Source organism: Apis florea, unplaced genomic scaffold, assembly GCF_048593485.1.
Source record: "Apis florea isolate Af1SG1 unplaced genomic scaffold, ASM4859348v1 contig_3203_pilon, whole genome shotgun sequence".
Taxonomy (NCBI): domain Eukaryota; kingdom Metazoa; phylum Arthropoda; class Insecta; order Hymenoptera; family Apidae; genus Apis; species Apis florea.
Genome location: NW_028256723.1, coordinates 1009438 through 1027546, shown reverse-complemented (window position 1 = coordinate 1027546; position 18109 = coordinate 1009438). Strand labels below are relative to the sequence as shown.

Here is an 18109-nt window from a genome sequence, read left to right as displayed (position 1 = left end):
TTTGACAACTTACTTTGTAACATATACAATATATACACCATATCATATTATATATAATGTTTCATTTACGCATCACGTACTTTCACTTGATTTTTAACAAATTATAATCGTGAAAATTACCAAAAATGAAAAAAAATTTTAATGTTCAATTACTCAATCTTTAATATCCACATTTTATTGAGACAATAATAACTCAACCATAAATCCATTTCAAAAATTTTTTTTTTAAATTTCTCATTAAAATTTTTCCACTTGTAAAACCGTTTTGTCAAATAGATTTTTATTTCCATTGAACATTGTAATTAAGTTTATCTCCTAAAAATAAATCACATACTCGGATTTCTTATTTGCGAAACGCATTGAATGATAGATGTATTTAATTAAAATGTGCATAGCGGCAAGATACACCCTCTCTCGAGATCTATCTTACATAACATGTGTAGTATATACTCCGATGATCCAACAATCATGACCTTGAGGAATACTAATGACCCATCTGACATGTAATCCAACTGTAATTCTTCCGGCAAGAAGTATTATAATAGTTACAATTTCTACGATAATTAGTCCGCGTTTATTAAAGCGAACGAGTGAGAAAAGTCGGCACGGTTGTGTAAATATCATCTGATTTCGCAATGGCTGGCCAACATTTCGAGCGTGAAAGTTCTGATACCACGACTGGCCGGAAAAGAAATGACTATGGATATCGTGCGAATCGACTCGGTGGTTCGATGCAAAAGAACACGTTTAATCGAGGTTAAATAACACTACAACGCGTTACGTGATTTTCTTCGATTCTTTTTCTTTTTCTTTTTTCATTTATATCTTTTGATTTGTGTATACTATTTGTGTACACTATTGTCCGATTTCTTGAATCTGAAAATATATTTCGTTAATATATTGATATGATATATATGATTTAATTTTTTTATTAGTAAGCGAGAAACAGAGATATTTTGCATAAAAAATTAAATAAAAAAGTTCTTGTGAAATATAGCTATTTAAATTTTAGGAATTTGAAAGTATATTTTTATTTTAATAACTCTTTGATAAGTCGTACAATCAAATTCGGCATATCTAAAACTCATAAGAATTAAAACAATATTGTATTGAAAAAAAATGTGAGGTCGAAAAAACGTGTTAAATACATAAAACATTTTATCTGACAATTTTCTTCCGCAATCTCATCATTTTCTTTTCAATAATATAATAATCTGGAATTTTAAATAGGTTATTTCTTCTCTAATAACATTTGAAGAAAAACAAATCGAATAAAAGAAATTAAACTAACAATGAAAAAAATTCCTTCTTCCCTTTTTTTGTAATTCTATTATCATCTAAAGACTAGCAACTAGAAAGACTACAGTGTTAATAATTAGTTGGCTATGGAAAGAGAAATGACTAGTCGGTGAAACGAGGCAAGGGTGAAGGTTATGTTACTCACGACTCAACACATCACATCATTATAGGTTATTCGTCAACGTTTCAATTTTCGAACAAAGACATTTGTTATTGGTGGAAAAAATTCAATCAATATATTCGAATTGGCAATGTTTTCAGGTGCGACGAGATTTCGTTTCGGAAAAAAAAGTCCTTCACTTCACTCGCACCAGTTTGTGAAAGTGAATTCGGCCCTTTTGCCGAGCAACTAATGTGAAATAAAACCGGCCTGATTTAATGTTAATATACAATATTAAATATTATGCTACTTTGGAAAAGAATGTTCAAATAAGTCTAAAGATAAATAAATCTAAAATTACAATCAATACATAAATATTACAGATTTATTTTATTTATTTATAGATATATTTATTTTAATAGGTGTATAGATATAGATTATACACATAAAAACATAAATTGTTATAATTCGATTTATCGAAAGATTTTACAGATTTTTAAATAAAAATGATTTATTTCATAATTCGTTTCAACGTTTATAATTTTAAATAAGCTTGAAATTTTATTTTTTTTTTATATTCAGGTCAGGAAAGAGATGCTACTTTGTCGGACTATTTAGTAGAATCCGAGAAAACCGGTTGCTCAAGCATTAGCAAGAGAGTGTATTCGCAACCTTGAAATTATAAATTTTACATCATTTTTATTAAATTTTCTAACATTTTCCTTTTTAAGCTATGATATTCAATGACAACGAGATAATGCAGATAATATTTTCATAATAAACTGAAAATCAGATTGATTAAGTAATCGTTGCACGAGTTAACCTGATTATTATTATCTTTTAATCATTTTTAACTTGCTCATATTACCTCATGTATTTTGAAGACAAGTGTTAGATTCTACGTTTATTCCTATTTCATTAGATTTCATTCTTATGAAATACATGTTGATCGAAAAATAAAAGTAGCATAATAAAAGTTCATAATTTTGAATTTAATATGAAAAACTATGAAATTTGAAATTTTTTTAATAAAAATATAAAAATTAATCAATTATTTTTTTACATTTATATTATTACTATAGATTTTAATTTATAGATTTTACTAATTTTATTTTATTATTACTTTAGATTTATTTTAGGTTAGATTTCATATTATAACGTAACTTTTATTAAACATTTTATAATTTAAGTATATTAGAAAAACAATTAATAAAAAAAAATTTTTGACTCACCAGTAAGTTTGATAAATAAAAAATTTATAATTATTAAAATTAAATACATATGTCATAGAATATTTGAATTGTAAAATTTTATGGATTTTTACCACATTATCATCGCATTCTAAAATGCCGATAGAAATATAGAAATATAGAATATAAAATATATATATGTATATAAAAATGTACAAACCATTAATTTTTTTCTTCTTATTACAAAAAAATCTTAGACATTTTCGGATCATAGATCGTCACAAGTGTTTAAATTAACGTTATAAAATTAATTTTACATACTAAATGTAGACAAAAAGAGCAAATAATAAGACAAGAACAGAGATAGGTTAAAAATTGTGAAATCAGCGCCATCTTCAGAGTGCCGCAAATGAAACACATAAAAAAGGATAGAAAATAGAAAGAAGAGGATAGAGATTGAATAAAAGTGACTTTTAGCGCCATCTCTTGAGCACTAAAAATATCTCTAAAAGCGATAAGCTAAAAATTAAGAATTGACAATTAGCGCCATCTCTTGAATGTAAAAAAAAAATTTCTGAAGACAAAATAAAAATTAAAAATCAATGTCATCTTTTGAGTGTTTTTAGAAATATATTTTTATATTTTATATTTTATTATAATCACAATCTATATTATTTATATCTAGTCTATAATATTTCAATTATTATTTTATCTTACTCTATTTTTGAAGAAATATTTTTGACACTCAAGAGATGGCATTAGTAGTCAATTCTGATCCTATCTCTATCTTCTTCTAATTATTTTCTATCCTTTCTTTATATGTTTCATTTACGGCACTCTGAAGATGGCGCTGATTTCACAATTTTTAATCTATCTCCATCCTTGTCTTATTATTTGCTCTCTTTGTCTATATTTACTTTATAATAACCTATGAAAATATCTAAGGTGGACAATCTAAGGTGGTTAATAAGAGGAAAAAAAAGAGAAGGTGACGAAATATAATTTTTAAATACGTACATATATTTTACATATACATTTTTTTTATATTATTTATCATATATGTTTTAATATTTCTAAAATTATTTCAACAAAATAACTTTAGAGATAACACTAAAATCTTATGTCTTCTTATATATATCTTACAGTTCATAGCTATATTTTGAATATTGTACAGCATTAAAGAACCGTGACGAGATAAAATGAATATGAATGAAAATTTTGACGGCCATATAACAAAGTGGTTTTCGCTTCTCGAAGTTCCGACAAGGGTTCGTCCCACGTATAATTCGGGATACGGATCTCATGTAAAACACGCATGTGCGCAAATGCTGTCTTGTTTAAGTGGCACAACAGAAAAACCGATTACGCGGATGGGAGAGAGAGTTGATTTCCCCCAAAAGTAAAGAGGAGGAAAATGAGCTAGAAGGCGAGCATAGTAGCGCCGCCACAGCTGCCCGTGGCGAATCCGTTTTTATCCTCGCGTTGGGGTTGCGAGAAACCCCTCGATCCAACGCAGTCCATCATTCTCGTCGACGACTTGTCAACTCCATTAAGTTATGAGCAGGCATGTGCGAATATTTCAAGAGTTTTCATCTCTATCCTCGAGCACAAAATTCGATTCACTTTTCGTACGCGAGTAAATTGACATGTCGAGTAGTTGAAATAAAGTTGGAAGACTATGTGCATGTAAGTAAAATGATTATGAATATATTTATATTTTGAAAATTTAAATATTGGTATTTGTTAAATTAATATGTCGTTTATATTAAAGTCTTTGAAATACATATTTTTTTCAATAATATCATAATAAAAAACGAATGAAATTATCTATAAATATATTTTTATATTTTTTAATTATTATATCAGTATCAATAAATAAAGAAAATTATGCACTTTCAGCACTTTCAAAATCAAATTTACGATCATATCCAACCGGAAAGCTCAAAATTCAATGTACAGACTTGTTAAAGGCTTCTATTTCCATCAAACAAATCAACAGAAAACAAACAAATGTTGAAAAACAAAGATAAATCGGTAAAAGAAAAAAAAAAAAATAAAAAGGGATTCTTCCTCCATGATATAGAGTCGAGAGCTCGGTAAAGGAAGGGAGCAAATATCATTACGCGGCTGTGGCGCGATTCGATTAAAACGCTATTCACGTGTATCTAGCCGAGGTCCGCATAAACCTCGAATATAAACTGGCCGATAGTAAAGCGGCGTAACGTAATTCAGGCCGGGCTGAAAAGCGGCGGGGTGTTCGTACAAAAGGAGAAGGGCTGCTGCTGTTACTGCTGCTGCGGTGGTGGGCCAGAACGTGACGCAGCGTGACTCGTTTACTCGCTACGCTAGCACAATGCGTTCGTCAGTGGCGTAACATATATGTAGTATATATATATATTGTATAGAGTGCTTCAAAAATACAGGCCTATTAATAATTCTCTGAAGTACGGAGATAGGAGTACTTTTTATCTAATTCAAAATTTTATTAATTAATCCTTAAGGATACCTATATAAGTTTTAATTTATTGTTATTAGTAAATGATCTATGATGTAATTATAAAATGATTAATATCATTAAATAAAGTAAAATCGTAATACATACGTAATCTTTCTGATTATTATTCATAACCATTCCACAAAAATATTCTCGATACATTATTATCCAAAATTTTTATCATTATAAAATTGTGTTAAATATTATAATTCTGAAACCATTTGTATAGATGCATATGCGCGCTTCTCATCCAGTCAGCTATGAATATGTTATATCTATCCAGCATAGGAAGCATATTATAACACATATATCTACTCGTGGCCTGTCCAATATTCATCTTACGCGTTACACTCGACCGAATCTTCGTTTGTCGGTAGCTGCGTATATATTCATAGTTTTCTACTGGATATTAACGCGTCGGGCCTCCATGCTTCTATGAAACTGATTGATTACGCATGGTCTCCACTTCATTGCCGCACCGATATCGCATGCTCGTTTTGTTGCAACGGGCCATTGAAAGGAAAGTCAATGGATGCCTTTTCAAGCGAGCGCGATCTTGCTCATTTTTTAAGCGCACAGATTCTCTCTGCAATAGATCACCGATGCTTACCAATCCTTTTTCTTTCTTCTATTCTTATCTCTTGATATTCAATACATTGCCGCTGAACTGCTCTCATTTCATTGCAATTCTATTATAGAAAGTATATCATATTAATATTATACTGTTATTTGTACTGAAAGATATAAGAGCTGTTGAATTTATAAGTTAAGAATTTCCGTGAATAATTTGGCAAAAGGATTGAATTAACAATTAGAAGAATTGAGATGCTTGTATATGAATTAAAATATAATTAATATATGCTTACCTCTATTAGTTCCAATAGATGAAATGCATTATAATTTTTATTGCTAGAAAAGCATTTTTCTTATTCATATTCATAAAAACTTCATAATTTATCTAAAAATTCTGAGGCGCGAGAAATATTTGCATGAGTTTTCATGATCGTTGGATGGTCAATAAAAAGATGCGAATACAAACATCTCCCATGGTACATATTTCATAAGGAAAGAGACGAGCGGGTCTTGAATTTCTGATTATATTAACGTAACCAGAATCAATTCTTTGCGATGCTCGTCACCCCTCGACTGTATTATACGATTACAATTAGTAGCACCCCCTGCGTATTCCCTGATTATATCAGAAACGAACCTCTGGAGCCCGCACAATTGGGTAGTTATCGATATTGGGGTACAGACTGTTTTGTTCGCGGGGAGTTAAACGTTATGACTTTCCTTGTTACGTTAACTTACGTATATCGATGTTTTAAGGAACTTCTTAGCTAAAAGAAATCAAAATATAAGTGTTATAATATATCAATGTTTTACTATGATAAAAAATATTTGAGAACTTTTTCTTTATTTATAACTAATTATATTTTTCTAATATAAAATCGAAAATTTTTGCAGCATTTTTACGATTTTACGATTTTATATTAGAAAAATATAATTTTAAAAAATATAGTGCATGAAATTTGATGTATTTACTTATCATTTCATATCACTTATCGTTGTATTTACTTACCATTTTTACATTTAAATTGATACATTCGCAGAAATTATTTATTTTCTTATATATATTTATTATTAAATTTTAATTGTGAAAAGTATTAACGATACCACATCAATAACATTGCATACGATACGAAAAATAACAAAGAAATAAATTTCTGTAATATGAAGCATTATATATATATGCACTATATGTCATCTGTAATCTAACCTATTTTCAATCTATAATTCACAATTCAAAAAATTATTCTGTAAATTCAATTGACAAAATGATATAAAATTGCTTTACAATTTCGAAATCGATCAGTTTTATTCCAGTTGCACAGGTAAACAACCAACCATCAATAGATGAGATATCCTGAAAAATAGAGAAATGAAGTGGAAGACATAATTTATGGACAACCATAGGATCGACTCGATGTTATTTCTCTATGAGCAGCAACGACATCTTCATTCATGAAGCCACTAACCTCTAGAGAGAGCTACTATGCCGATTCATCGTGGCTGCACAATTCGTTTCGTTTCTATTGAATCGTACAAAAAACGGAGTCAATGGGCCGTCATCCTTATGTTCGTTTTGGCTCAAGGCTTATTATTATAGTTGGAATTATTTCGAGAATAGTAGCAGTAGCTACAGGTGTACCCGTTCATGGATACGTCGTTCAGGATACTTACATACATTCAGCGAGGTTCCTCGTATAGTCATTGAGAAAAGTTTTCGCCAGTGACGAAAATAGGAAACCAGCAATTCTGTAGGGAAGAACCGTGAGCGTAAAAAGGATCTACGGGCATTCAACGATCCATTTTTTCAAAACGACCGGTATCCATGGATGAAAAGTGTCCCGGTTTCTCTCGTCCTATATTGAACAGCCAAGTAACGATGTAATTGTAAAGCTGGAAGCACGCTATTCATCGACAATGCACACATTTGTCAGCAGAAGAGTATCGATGAACACTTCATTTTTGGTGAAAAGTCCTCGAAAGCACACGCCTAGATCATTCGAGCTGAGAATTGACGATTTTGTGAGTACAATGTGATTCAGATTCAAAATTAAAATATTGATTTCTTTGTTGTATAATTCTGAAATTTAAAAGTTTTTGCTAAAAATTAATAATTATTAAATGAATGCATCTTACTAGGATATTAATCAACTACTTTCATCTTTCTTGAGAATAACTCTCTAAAGTGATATTATATATTTCTCACTTTAACCTTAAAATTATTCCATTTATTAAAATAACACTATATCTGTTCCTTTTTAGTCATCTATGACAATTTCTTTTTATACATTGTAGAATCTTGATTTCTGTGACCAGTGGTCTCAGCATGGTCATCATTTTTGATAAATCTGCACGTTCACTGTACAGTCATCCTTTATGGTTACCGACCCAGTCACTAAAATCTTTGTTTGAAACGATCCGAATACCGATGCACCAAACATTAATGAGTATTGATGTTCTTCTTGCAATTGATCGAACGTTACGATAATGTTATTTAGCAAAATTACATTTACATTACACAGAAAAATCTTGTTCAATTATATCGACGATCAAACCATTAATATAATTATCAATTATTACGAAATATTTTCCGAAAAATATTATGAAATAACATTTTGCTTTTCTTTCTTTGATACACATAAATTATAATTTTTCTTATAAAAAAGATGAAGAATAAAAAATAAGAATATAATTAAGAGATATTATTGAATATTAATTAATTATAAATTATGAAAATTTGCGTGAACAGTGAAAAGTAAGAAATGTTTGCATGCAATTCTTTTCTGTTCATGATCTTCCAGCGATCTTTCGGTATTCGCTCGTTCCAACATGGATCAGAGCGGAGTGCTGTGCGGCGAACATCAAAGCATCTGGAATCTTTTAAAGGCCGCCACCGTCTTAGAACTCGTTGAACTGGCTCCTATTTTTTCTCTTTCCCTTCGTGATTCTTCTGTATTCGTCGATCTCTCTTGCGTATCGTTTCTATATTCTCATCGAACTGACTCGAAAAGGATTTCAACGATGGATTTTTCTCAGTTGCTGCCATGTATGTTTCTTCTTTTCTGTCTTTTGTTGAGTCTTTCGTTTTATCGAATTTATATGTATATAATATAATCATATCAATATATGTACATAAATATGTATTTCATATATATATATATATGTAACTGGCTTGATGTTCAATTGATTCTAAATAATAAGGAAAGAAGATTTATCAAAGCATATGAAGATTATTTTTTTTATCACAATTTTTTTCTTCTTTTTAATACGATTTTCATTTTCGTCGATTCAGATTTTATCGAAAATTATATTTTACAAAATTATAATTTTATATTTTAAATCTTGATCCGAGTCATTTCTGATTCAACATGAATTTAACGATAATATTATTAATTAGATAGATTTAGATTTATATATAAATATGTAAATGATATAAATTATAATAAGGCAACCATCGCATTTCATGAGCAAAAAAAAAAATTTAAAAAAAAATACCTTTTACAAATTAAGATAAATTAATACTTCTATTAATTTTTTTTCTCATACTCTAACATGAAATAATTCCAAACTGATTTTCAAAACATTTTTCAGAATTGATGTTATGTAAATTCTTTTTGTTCGCAAAAAAGTACAATAATATTCCATTTCTATGGAAATTTTGTATCTTCGTGAAAAGCTTCTTTGTTACTAGGCTAACCTAACCTAATGTACGCAAACAAATATCAGAAAAATAGTCCTAGACGGCTTTATACTTTTTCTTATGAAACGATGCTGCCGATTTCAGTGAAAAAGTTCTAACCAACGATCCAAGTTCGGACTCGACACCTTTTGTCAACCGAAGATCATCTTTCGTTGGCGCGTCCTTTAAAATCAGATAGTGGGTCCAGTGTAGCGCTGGCGTCGAGGCAGGCAACTTGATATTATTTGTCACTGCTCAGTCAGGTAGATTAGACTCGATGGAATCGTAGAAAAGGGATTAAGGGTATCCAAATATCCAAGTCCTAGCTAATAACGAAGCTAAGCATCGAGCAACGAGTATCGACCTAAAGTCTTGGCCTATTTTTCGGTTTTCACTGTCCCATCATTGGTCAGTCATTCCTAACCTCAACAATAGGTACCTTAGCACCCTCTACTTCTCATTTTCATTCTCTATGGATTCATTACACTTAACAAGAGGTTTATTATTTAAAAAGGATTTACGTTAATTCGCCGGATTCTTTGCTGTCTAACAAGAACACAAGGATCGGGTCCTAAACAAGTGATTATCCGTTTGGGTTCCGAATAGAAACCGAAAATTGAAAAATGCTTCCTGTGTTGTTCTTAAATCTCTAGGATGAAAAGAAAAATACATTGGAAATAGTGAACGGTAAAATTGAAAAACGATGTTGACGAAAAGAATTATTTGTAATTTCAAAATATTTTATGATTAAATTAATTTGGAAACTTAAACTATTGAAAATATTTAACTGATTTTATATTTAGAATTTAGGTTTTTTTTACAAAAATAGTTTTTAACGATACTGAGATTTGTATTTTTTTTATTTTTTTTTTAAATATCTTACTTTTTTCTTCTATCTTTTGCACTTGTTTTATCTCTTGATATTCTATTATTATTTATCTGATTTGCTTCAAAAAAATGTTTGAATCCGATGGGAAATAAATGTATTGGGTGTCTTACATAAAAATAATATAATTGTCATAAAGTATAATTTTTTCTTAAATTATATTTTTTGATATATTTAAAATTATTATAAATAATTAATAATTTTTTATACAGAATTACATTTATTTATGCGTTAAAAAATACGTGATTTTATTTAAGAAAACAAAACTGAACTTGTGAAAAAAATAATTAATTACGTATTATGTTTCTTTTGAAAAACTATTCAATCTTTGTCTGAATTATTTTTTAATATTTCAGAAGCAAGTGAAATATTCCTTCGATAAAATAACATGGAACACCCAGTATATGTAAGAGGGGAAGATGTTAGAAATTCTTGGTCGTACGGTGTAACGCTCCGTTGACACGATGATGGATCGTCCACCTTGACCGGACAGGTAGACATACATTCACACTAACGCGTTGAAAGTGTGTAATCGTAGCAGCACGCAGGTACCTTTACAAGGGTCAACAACTCCATCAAAACGTGAAAATCATCTGATACGGTGTTTGACCCGCTTACTTGCGAACTTGGCATACGACAAACTCTGAACACGTGCACGGAATTCAATATGAAATAATCATTTTTATAGAATAAAAAATAAATTACTATCATATGTAAGTATATATATTTCAATACAGCAATGATTTCAATTTTTTATGAATTCAAATAAATCATATAATCAAATTTTGTATATAATATCAGATTAAATCAAAATTCAAGAATTATTAATGTAAAACTATAAATATTTAAAAATGATTAAAAATGATATTCAATATTATTTTATTTCACAATATATACATTCTTTATATTTCTTTATATTTCTATATAGAACTAGAAAAGTTAATTAGTTAAAATTAATAATGTTACTTTAAATGATAACTTTATTTAAAATGTTCAAATTTATTCATAATTCTTCATATAACTTCAACAATTAACTGCAATTATTTAATGCTTTGAATAATATATTATTAAAATGACTTATTAAAATAATTTTAATCTTTTTTAACCAAATAAATATTGGTTAAAATTTTGATTATATTTTTAATTAAAAAAGTTACTATGAAAATAATAAAATAATAAAAAGTTCTCAAAAAATATCAAGAATTTCCAACATTACCAAAAATCTACAGTAATAGATCCAATTATCAATATCCAATTATCTCAAGCAGTAGCGTTTAATCCCCATTTCTAGCTCGTTCTTAAAATTTCTGAAAAGAAATGGTGAAAATAGAGGAAACGCGTGGTGGTAATGCGTATTAATTCGGTAGCCGCAGTCATGTTATAGGATTCCCACAAACTAGATTCGTTCCGGAAGAAGAAAAGGACGAAGGGTGAGCGATTACAATAAAGGTCTTTGCACGAGCAGCTAGGAGTTAAGTCGTGGGTAATAATTACCGATCCCTCGTTAGCACTGCCAATAGAGTGCCTCGCCCACCTGCCCACGGTTATAATAATATAAGCCGCCTCTTTTGCGGCTCGCAGCCTTCGCACGTGCCATAGTCGGGGAAGCTCCTTTATTCGTTTTCTGCCCTTCGTTTCTCACCCTTTGTGTGATCGACCGCTGCATCGGTACTCAAGTCTCTCGATATCTCTCTCTGTGCACAGAGACTTCTCTTTTAAAAGAGATTTTTAAAGTTGTGTAATATAATAATTTTCATATTGTTGTGCTTGTGGCAAAGTTTTGAGATTGGGATATTAATGATTGGAAGATTTGAATAAGATGTAATTATGGATAAGATAGAAACTTTGCTCTTTGTAAGTTTTAATTATTTTATATTAAATGCTTCATTGATTTTTTTCATAAAAATTATATTGTATCGAGATGTTTATCTCTTATTATTGTTTTTAAAATGATTTGTTTTTGAAATTGTTAGAAGATATCAAAGAAAAAAATATATATTAATAAGAAAAATACAAATGAAGAATTTTTAATTTTTTTTTTGTTTCTTTTTTAAGGTTGTTGTACAAGTAACAGGATTCTCGTTCAATTAATTGCGTTATTCAGAAACGATCAATCAGCAATTAGCAATGTACTGTCCAGCTTGGGGTGACCAGACTATGTAATCTAAAGATTGAAAACAGACTAGAACATGGTGCATGCATACAATTATAAATCTTCCCGGTAAATTATTCGTTTTGAATAACTTGAATTGAAATATATCATTAAATTGTTAACATTTATACACATCAATAACAACACATTGTCCAGAGATGTATGCTTTATTTTCTGATTGTACTGAAAAATAATTTATCTTTAAAAATACGAGAATACATTTTAAAAATAAAAAAGTGATTTATAAGAATTCATTTATTGAATTATGATATTTTAAATAGAGAATTGATGTTTATCAATTCTTTTAGATTGATATAACATTCTTATTCACATAAATTAATCAATTATATTACGAATTTCATTAATATTCGACTTGTATACAACTTTTTTTTTTACCTTTCAATACGACATAACCGATGACAGGATAAAATTTACCGTATTGAATGTTAAATTCAAATTTCCAACGGAATGACAACTGACACGTACTATTCTGACGCAGATCCTTCTTCCAAAAAGTGGGGGGGGGGGGAAAAATATACACATAAATCAATTTCTCTAATCCTCGTTACAGAACGATGCAGCCAGCAGCACGAGACGACGCTGACTCTAATTATGAATCTTGAGACCTTGGCCACCCCTGATCGGTACGTTTACGTCGGCCTGGCCAGGTCTCGCCGTTTGTTTTTCCCTGCCAATTTGCACCGAGATCTCGAGTCCACGACACGAGATACACCATTGGCGGAACAAGACGGAGGAACAAGCTGAAAGGCGAGGAGCACGAAGAGGAAGAGGATGCAGGAAGAAAAAGGAGATCGGGCTGGTCACACATGACAATGTACGACGAAGGCATGATGGATGAGGGGGCGGCTAGTTTACGTGATCGAGACATGATCGCCGGCAGACGGGGTGGTCCGTCTGTCCGTTTCTTTTCTCTTTCTTTCGCATTGGAATGGCTTGTCCAGTGTGTTTCGCCCTTTCCACGTAGTACACGTAACACACGAGAACTCGAACCACCCCTGTCACCGGTCTGACCGATCTTATTGTCATATTCTACGGACACGGGAGAAGTTGCTCCCTTAAGGCGAATTTACACTTTTTAATTTTGAATATTCTATATTCTGAATAATTTATTCACATAGGAATGATGAAAATTAGAATATTTATAGATAAATATTTGTACAATGATTGAATTCGTGAGTATTGGATTGATTTAAGACGAATTTAGACTTTTCACTTCGGATATGCACGATTATACGGCACTAAAACTGTATGTTATGAATTGATTATTTGTCATTGGTTAAGTTTAGACTTGCCATTGTTTTCATTATGGATGAATCTTATTGATGAAAAAGTAGAAAATAATTTTACTTTGTTCACCGATCACTTTGAATGTTCATATGAAAACGATCTTTATTACGGATGAAAAAATCTAAATTCGTTTTTAAAGTCTTACATTTTATATACCGTGTTCATTACATAACGATGAGGAATAATTATTACTCTCTATGTATATAAAATAATGAAAAATAATCTTACTTCTCTTCATACATAGATATTGTGCCTCATAAGAAGTTTTGTAAAAGAAATGCAGATTGGCTACTTTCTACAATCATGAAAATGGAAAAACTCGTTTATAGAAAGTTTTATATTTACGAATAAGATAATATAACTTATTACATGATATAATCATTGCGGAATGAATGCATCCGAGAAGGTAAATATTCTCAGAATTGGCGGTTTCTCTTTTTATTATTTTATTTTATGCTCGCTTCATTGGATCGTAAGAAGCGAAAGAACACAAACATTTTTTATGAAATATGAAATAAAAAAAAAAACGTTTTTTTTACGATTCATAATTTAAAAATTGGAGATAGAATAAAGCGACGTGATACTATTATATAGTGAGCAATATTTCCTCCATTTTTATAACATCTTCCGATATTTCTTGATACTATTACTACTTAATCTTTGCATTATTCCAATAAATTAACGCTTTCAAATTTCTCCTTCTACGATCCAAAATTACAAATCTATCCATCGATCGTCTCAACTTCCCGTAATTTCTTTTTCTTTTTTACTCTCTCTTTCTTCCTCTCTTTCTTACCAGAAGTATATTTCCAGGACCCCGACGAAACGTCGCTGAAATTTATACGGACACATCGTGGATAGAGGGCACAAAACTCACGCTGTGACGCTCTTACGAATCGTACGGGAGCATGCAGCGACTTTTTGACGAAGGAACGAAACCACGCGTTTTCTCATCAAGAATCTCGCGGAGAAACCAGTAGCCCCTCGTCGAAGTATCCCGCTGGTCTTTCTCTCCTTCTTAGTCTCTCGATTCTCTGTTAACCGGAGGATCTTTGTGAAGTTCTGACACGAGGAATGCTTTGCCGGTGCCGAGAGGAGGCCAAGAGGACGCTTGTTCGTGCTACCGGCTCGAAACGCGAACCTTCCAATGTCTCGTCTTCCTCTTGTCCTTCCTTTCTGTATCCTCCGCGCCATGGTGCGCCGTCGTGCCCTGACGTTTCGTTTCTGGCGTTCTGACGTTGATTCTTCGGATATATCGGGGGCAGAGGGGGCCGCGCGAAATCCTGCTCGGATGTCTAGTTTGAAGAATTCTTAATTAAATCTTGCTTGGACGTCCCTTTGATAACGGTTGGCATGGAGGAAGCCAAAAATCGTGGACTGTGGAGTGAATACGAGGTAATGGGATTATTAGTATATACGTTTGCTTTGCTTCTGTATTGTTGTGTACACAAAGGTGGTTTTATTGTATTGTATTGGTGACATTTAAGATATTTGGATAGATATTTTATTTGTTGTCGAGTCAACTAGTTATTAGGATGTTTCATTAAGAATCTACTTAAAATAATTGTAATTAAAGTTCGTTTTTAATTGAAATGACGTAAATGATCTTGTTCCTATCATTGGAACGAAACTTGAATTTGATAAAATTGTCGATTCGATTTCTGAATTCGATTTTTGAAGTACTATCTTTTCAAATTATATTACACTAGATGAAATAGATGATAATAGAAGATAGAGTATCTAGAGCCAAAAAAGCTTTATATTAATAGCGTCAAAGAAATTATAACAACTCCACAATTATTGTAAAAGTTATCTTTTTTGAATAGCTTATCTTATTGATCTCGAAAACACATCCTCCTATTTATCATAAAGGATAACTAAATTTCAATCTACCGACAAATATCTTGAAAAATACCACCAATTACTATTATCGAATTTTTATTCGTAAAATATTCGAGGTTGTATTCCTGCGATAACGCGGCGGGCAATCAAGAAAATTACGATAAAGATGTTAAACCAGGGGCGGTATAAAGGACGTAAGGGCGGTAGATTTAGACGAAATCGAGTTTGGGCCGACGTTTTTCCCTCCCCATCGAGACAAATGCAGAAGCCAAGCCGATATCCGCGTAGGAGAGGACTATCGATCCTAGTAGTCGAAGGTCATTCGTTTTCATCCTAAATCCAACGAGATTGAGGGACGCGACTCGATAAATGCCGGCGCAGAAATTGATTTAGAAGATTTTCACGGGCCGTTTGACCGCGCGGAACCCGTGGACAGAGAAACGGAGAACGCGTGTCGTTGCTCGACACAACGTCGATGTGTAACGTGCTCGATCACACAGAGATGACCAATCAGGGGGCCAACTGTTTCGTAGGAGTCGGGAAACCGAGAATGGTTTCGCTGTGTTATCGCGATTCCCTATAAGTGAACACGTATATATATATACCCCAATTGATCCTTCTCCAACAGATTCTTTCTGTTCTCGAGCTGCATTTTATGGGGCCTCATACATTCTCGCGGCTTAAGCTTAGCAATCGTTGCGTTACGTGGAGTTTTTTCCTTTAAGAAGAAATTTTGTTTTTATCATGCGCTCGGTCCAAAAGTATTGAATCTTCTTGGTTTCGTAATCTTTGATATTTAAGGATTAATAAAAAGGAAAATATGTTAAAATCACGTTTACATAAAGAAGGAAATAAGGAGATAATATTAGAAAGAGAATATTTATTTAAAAAGAATATTCTCTATATATTTCAATGATATATGAACCATTGATTGTTTTATTTACGATTCAATCAGAACTTTTGAGAAAATCGTCACTACTTATCCCAATGTCGAATAATAAAAGTACTTATGTCAAACTTTTCTGCGTACACATTATATTCGTGTGTGTGTATATATATATACACATAAGTGTAAACATGTACGTATAAGGGTTGACATATCACGGAAGTTAAGATAATTGGTCGTACGACGATCGGGACAAATATTATTTCGCGTAAGGGCGTATGGGGATTATATTTGTATGATAATACCTCATGCATGGGTAGTTCCCTATAATAGCAAAAAGGGGACATAATCCAGGGGGACCGTTCCCCGATTCGTTTCGCTGTTATTCCTTGTAATCGTTGCATCATAAATATTCGCGAATTGACTTTTCTCTTCTCGATCGTTTACGTAACACGAGACCCTTATGCGAAGTTTTTTAATATCTCGAATGTGCCATCTCCAATTTCCTTCCTCTTTTATAAAATAAACAATAACGGTGTCGCATAATTATGATTATAATGGAGAATAGAAATTATTAACGATATCCTTTTTTTTTCAGATGTGTCAATGTTCCAAACGTTTCCTTCAATTAATTCGATCATTTCGGCATTTTACTATGAAAAAAAAAAAAAAGAAAAAAAAGATTCGAAAGCCGAGAGCCTTCAAACAATGGGACGCGAGACAGCTTCATATCCATGGGACGTGGCCACGAGCCCGGAAAAAATTCGAACCGACACGTTCGAACGATTCGAAAATTCGGTAGCTTTCCGTCCTTCCGAAGATGATACCGTTGTTGCGTCCCTAGGGTGCCTTTGTACCACCGGCCCGCCACCCCCGCGCAAAAGCCTCTGCTTAAGGGTCGGATAAGAGGAAGAAACAAATCCGCCACCTTTGGATATGAGAAGACGAGCGATGGCTGCCGCGATAACCGACCGGTAAGCCGTCTAGGAATGCGGCCTCCCCGCTCTCGATCTCCCTTTCTATTTTATTTCTACCTCTCTTCCCTCTCAGTTCCAAGAGTGGCTGACACGACATTCGAGAAGCCTTCATCAGGACCCGATATCGAATCCGTCCGCTGTCCGCCGACGGCCGGGGATCGAATATGCCTTTGACTTTCGATCGCGGTCAAATCTGGATCCCTCGACTTTTCGGAATTTGAAAAGACGAGACGTGTGTGTGTGTACTCTCATTTTTTTTTCTTTCTGTGAACCTTATACGGGTTACGATGGAAATGATAAAATGTAGGACAAATTGAATAGAGATGTTTTTTTTGATGCTTAAATTGGAAGGATACGTGAAAGATACGTTGAAAGCAAGTATATAGAAAGTTTATAAGGAATGATATGGTTGTCTGTTCGTTTCGGGAATGTAGAAATTAGAGAATAAAATTTTAATAAAAAGCTCGAATCGAATCGATCCAACTAATATTGGCCGACCATTTTATCTCTGTCTTATTCTCCTTTTTTTCCCAGAAAACTCATGACCCACCTCTCAAATAGTCAAACTTCAGTGAAGCGGTCACGAAAATCCCCGACGCAGAGCGGCGGAAATTCAGCCATCCACAACTGGCGAAGAAAAAAATCCTAACCGATCCTTCTTGCTCTTATGATTTTAATCCGTGGAAATTGTGTCGGCAAACACAACGATTGTTCGTGAGAAGGGAG

At 32.1% G+C, this 18109-nt stretch overlaps 3 long non-coding RNA genes across 3 annotated transcripts; 1 reads left to right on the top strand and 2 right to left on the bottom strand.

The window, feature by feature from the left end:
- Positions 1-136: 136 nt before the first annotated feature.
- On the bottom strand, positions 137-2968 carry LOC116414447 (uncharacterized). The gene is made up of 3 exons (XR_015292811.1): positions 2810-2968; positions 431-876; positions 137-315 (listed from the first exon to the last, which is right to left on the bottom strand). It is a non-coding gene; the product is annotated as an uncharacterized LOC116414447 (long non-coding RNA).
- A 2216-nt stretch (positions 2969-5184) lies between these two features.
- On the bottom strand, positions 5185-7069 carry LOC105735545 (uncharacterized). Its single transcript, XR_015292795.1, has 5 exons — positions 6942-7069; positions 6666-6810; positions 6294-6423; positions 5950-6229; positions 5185-5772 (listed from the first exon to the last, which is right to left on the bottom strand). It is a non-coding gene; the product is annotated as an uncharacterized LOC105735545 (long non-coding RNA).
- A 3505-nt stretch (positions 7070-10574) lies between these two features.
- LOC100867772 (uncharacterized) lies at positions 10575-11112 on the top strand. The gene is made up of 2 exons (XR_015292794.1): positions 10575-10711; positions 10767-11112. It is a non-coding gene; the product is annotated as an uncharacterized LOC100867772 (long non-coding RNA).
- The last annotated feature ends 6997 nt before the right edge of the window (positions 11113-18109 follow it).